Below are 5,000 nucleotides of genomic sequence, written 5' to 3'. Positions count from 1 at the left end.
TGCCGTTCTTTAACATTGTAATAACCTTTGAGCTATTGCTTCATTGATCCCTACCGGAGCCATCAGTGCATTTCAGACGGCACAAGCAAAGTAAATGTGTTGGCACCTAAACCCACCTCTGCTTAACTAGCTGCCATTTCACCTACTCCAAGATAATTTGCCATATTGATTCAAAGTGCTGCCTATTGCTATGGATGCTTGTTTGGAAAAGGCCACTGTCGTCATGTATCTGGTGCGTTTGCCCCATTATCTTTGCCGCGCGTGTGTGTTATTCTCCCTTTAACTCCTGAAGGGGGGTGGCAACTGTGGTCTATTTCAGGGTTGACCAAGTCCGATCTCGTCATTAGATAATTGGGCCGATATTTGTTTTGATAGTCCGTCAAAAAATTTGACAGATAATCTGTATATTTTTCTCTAAATTCCCAATAGAAATAAACATTCAAAAGCAATGTGTGTACTACCCCGACGCATCTTTTCTGTCCGAAAAAATGCTATTGGTATGGCTAACATTCTTTCCGCAAAATTCCCTCATTGGCCAAGAGAGACAATGTATCTGACATTTTTTTTAGACCTGCTGCTGGAAACAAGGATGGAAGATAAGCAACCAGTATAAGGGTCATTGTCCTCAAACCATGCCGTGAATGAAACCATGCCATGAAACTGTCTCTGGCTAATTGGAGCTTTCTGAATCAGTATAAGTAGGCTAGGTTTAAGTAAAAAAAAAGCTTGGAATATGAAAGAAATTAGGACTTGTAATAAGGACTAATTGGTGCACTTATGCAATAAGTTATAACAGTTCAACACTGCACATTTAACAAATAGTAATATATATTTATTCTTTCAAATGAAACATTCAAACAAATGTACCCTAAAGCACAGCCCTTGTGTATTGCAGTCGTCATTTAAGCAACCATTCACAAAATTAAACTTCAGCTCGCTTGCAGTTGTATCGTATGTCGGAACCTTGCAGCAAAGCTGAAAATAACCATTTCCCGCTTTGATGTCTCTTTATTTGGCCTCATCATCATCATGGAAGTCAAGTTATTAATACAGATTACATTATTTTCGTTTGCCTCATCACAGTCCTACCACACGGTATGCTACTTTTGTATGAACTGTCCATTTTACACATAAATGACTTACGATCTAATGGGCTCCTACAATGTCCTAGCCGCTTTAGAAAAAGCGTGGACACACAGGCTAGTTTTACGGTTTGAAGTTATATAGTTTATGATGAAATTACAGCCTAAACGATTTTCGTTTTGTATTTCTTATACAGCGATTGCCATCATTCATCCAATATTTAAACAGTTTTGAAATAGCAAGAAAAGATGACCATATAGAATTTTATCCACAATGTCAATGTTAGCCCCCTTTCATTCTAACATTCAAACCCTCACACACACACACACACACACTTCTGCTCATATTTGACCCTCACAGATGATCTGTCAGTCCAAATGGGGTCAGTATTGTAAACCAATATCGTAGGAAGAATTGTAGGCTTATAATTCGACATGCAACTTGCCCTTGCAAACACTCAAAATAATTTTCTTATTTTCCTGCCTTCTTGCTTTAGAAGGATTTAAAGAATAGATTAGCAAGTGCACTGCATTCAAAGAATTAATGTCGTCAGAGCCTATTTCTTTACACAGTAAAGGAAAAAAGCATTAAATGTTAAAGGCATTCAGATAGGGCTAAAATATCGATTATCATTCTCTTTTTGTCAAAGAAAATCATTATCGTATCGGCTTTGAAAAAGAACGAATCGGTCGACCCGAGTCTATTTCTCTCATTTACGCAAGTAAGAATTCATAACTCATCTCTTCTTTACTGTGACTTCAAATTATGTAAGCTCTTGACATCTGCTCGACTTATTATTTTTAGCTTTAAATTGGACTGTGTGAGCACGAGTGCCCTCCCCTTAGTTAATAAGTGCTACGGAGGGGGCTTGTGGTTTACCTTATTAGTATGCCTGTGCATTTAATTAAAGAAGGGGGAAATGGCGTTAACCTTTTTTTTTCATGGAGTGTAACAATGGCGACACCTCCAATTGGAGTCGCACCCCTGTGTACCTAATTACGTGGTGGCAAAGAAAGATACGGCTCGTGACAGGAGGTGGTGAGAAGGGCGGAGTGAGTATGGGTCGGATGGTGGTGGTGTGGTGGGCTTTGAGCCTTTTCACTCTCCGTGGCATTAATGTCACCAGGAACGGAAAGCATCGGAACAGGAAGTGCTCACGGTTGCCTGGAGAGAGAGACAGAGAGAGAGAGAGAAAAATATATAAAGTCCTGTGTTTTCTTGTTCTCTTTTTTTATATTCCCTGAACACTCACACATACAAGTGTCACAGTGCTCATTTGAGAGCAGGTGGGAGGATGGAGTGAGCTGGGGCAGAGTGGTGGCTATTGAGTTGTATGTTTAAAGAATGGATCTGTGGCAGGTCGGAGCAAAGATGTGCAGATTGCTTTGCGGAGGTGGGGTGGGGTGGGGGGGGGAAGTGTAATATTGGGTGAGAGAGCGGAAGGTAGAGAGAGAGAGAGAGAGAGAGAGAGAGAGAGAAATATTGGGTGAGAGAGCGAGAGAGAGAGACAGTGGTTTACTGGCAGGCCTGGTGGCGTCAGCATCAGGCCAAGAGCCCTGTCACTGTGCCACAGGCAGCTCTAATAACTGCCGAGGACGGTAAATATTGAATATTTACATTTGCTTACTCCGGCCTCTCCAGGAGCCACTGATGGGAATCAATAGGAATGAGGGGCGGCTCCGGAGGCCCCGCGCTGCCCAACGCATCCCCCCTCTACATCCCCGCTGTTGATCCGGCCTTTATTAACATCTGCTCCCGGCTTGCATGTAATGTCTAAAGAACCACCTGAGAACAAAAAGTCCACTTGGGCAATTGAGTGCCAGTGTTTGTGAGGGAATGAGGGGATGGTGAGGGGGTCGGGGATGGGGGAGTTAGAGAGTCGCGGTCTTTATATTAGATATGAAAGTCTGTCTCCTTCAGATGATTGTTTGCACCCGTTCGTTTCCGCGGCGGCCGACGAGTTGGCTCCGCAGTAGGGGAGCGGAAGAATGACCCACCGGTTTGGGCGAGGCTGACGGACAGTGAGATACAGGACCTGCACACCACAGAGAGCAGAATAGCCAAGAGCGACGGAACCCAAGGACAGTTCCAGACAGAGACAAATCCTGGCCTCGGAGAGAGAGAGAGAGCTCGACAAAAGGAGAGAGTCGTAAGCAAGCAACCCATGGATCATGCCACATAAATAATTTACCACACAGGCTCCTAAGTGCTGCGGCTTGTGGTTTTAATTACTTATATTAACGTCTACAGGCATCACGCCTGACTAATTCTATCCGCCTCGGCATCGGGGTGCTTGCTGTTGACGCGCCACTCTCTCCCTCTGACTGGCTGGCTGGCTGGCTGCTGCTTTCTCCACATTTGCGTAATGTGACAGGTCTATTATTACGCCCCTAAGCCCACGGGAGCACTCAATAAACACCTATTTCTCCCAGTAAATCCCCTCGCCCTCACCGACGGCTGCTTACATGGATTTTCCCCAGGCACACAACACTCTGTCTATCTGTTGTTCTCTCGCTCGCTCTCACTCTCTCCATCTTTCTCTCCTATCTTGTCGCGTGCACCTCGTGGCATCTCTCTTTATCTACTTTTCGTCTCAACTGTGGCAATATCTCCCCACGCGTTTATACACTGACATTTAAAACACAAATAAAAAGCCATGGTGGATGACAGGGAAGAAGGGATTACAGATGAGCTTTTGTGTCTGACAATCATTCCCCGTCACCCACCCACCCACCCACACACACACACACACACACACACATAGACAAACATACACGCACTGCCACCAAAAATAAAACTAAGTAAATCTGTTCACTCTTCATGTTGTTTGTCTTCGGTTGCGAGGCCTGTTGATACCGCTCCCGGTGTATGATTCAGGCACCTTTCAGACACCTTTCAGATGCAGACTTGATGCATCTATAGCGTGTGTTGGTGTGTTTTGTGGTGTGATGATAACTGTGTGTGTGTGTGTGTGTGTGTGAGATGTTAACATATTAACTACACAGATTGGGAGAGAGAATGAGGGAGACAGGAGGCAGAAGAATTTTTTGTGTTTGTTTGTCTTTCTTTCTTTCTTTCTTTTTTCCCTTCCCCTTCTTTTGCTTTCATCTTTCCTCACCATATACCCATTTCCTCCCATATGTGATGAATGTTCCTGCGCACATGTCTGAGGTATAGTATCACACATATAAAGAGAGGTGGTTGACCCCTGACCTTTTGTCAGGCGGTGCTGTAAGTGGGGAAAGAGGGTGTGTGAGAGGGCATTAACGAGGCGCTTGCACAAAAGGGGACAGAGCAACACACACACATACACACATGTGGGGGTCGCGAGGTGGGGGAGGCAACAGCAGGCGGTCATCAAGAAGGTGACAGATGTGCAAATTATGCCCCACAAGCGCCTACGTTGTGTGTGTGTGTGAGTGTGTGTGTGTACGTACATGTGTCTGTGTGTGTGTGTGTGTGTGTAGTGGGGGAGGCTTTAATTGCCATCAATCCATAGGAAGTAACTAATTTCACATTTCATGTTTGCACCTCTAGCCTTCTCTCCTCCTCAAAGACACACATAGTGGAAAACACACATTTTTTCGAAAGTAGCAGATGCCATAGAATCCAAACGCACATCTAACCATCTTGTCTTCTCACAGATGGCAGATGCTTTAGAATGATAATCCTTTAGCTTTATGTATTTGCATTGTGTGTGTGCGTGTGGTTGTGTGTTCAGTGGTTTAGTCTATGCCTTTTAGTGTGTGTGTGTGTGTGTGTGTGTGTGTGTGTGTGTGTTTAGAGAGGGAAGGATCTGCGAATCTCAGGTTAGGGACATTGTGTTTTATGGATGAGGGGAATGGGCCTGCGAGCACGGCGATGGGAATGTTGCCATCCCCACCGTCGTCGTCAGGCTTTTGTGCGTCTCCCCTCTT

General features: G+C 44.6%; 1 protein-coding gene across 2 annotated transcripts in view; it reads left to right on the top strand.

The window, feature by feature from the left end:
* foxp2 (forkhead box P2) overlaps nucleotides 1-5,000 on the top strand; it is a gene marked incomplete at both ends in the record, with an annotated part of 72,707 nt that overhangs the window by 24,121 nt on the left and 43,586 nt on the right. The window lies entirely within an intron of this gene.

Source organism: Sprattus sprattus, assembly GCF_963457725.1.
Source record: "Sprattus sprattus genome assembly, chromosome: 14".
Taxonomy (NCBI): domain Eukaryota; kingdom Metazoa; phylum Chordata; class Actinopteri; order Clupeiformes; family Clupeidae; genus Sprattus; species Sprattus sprattus.
This window is presented reverse-complemented; position numbering and strand designations above follow the sequence as displayed.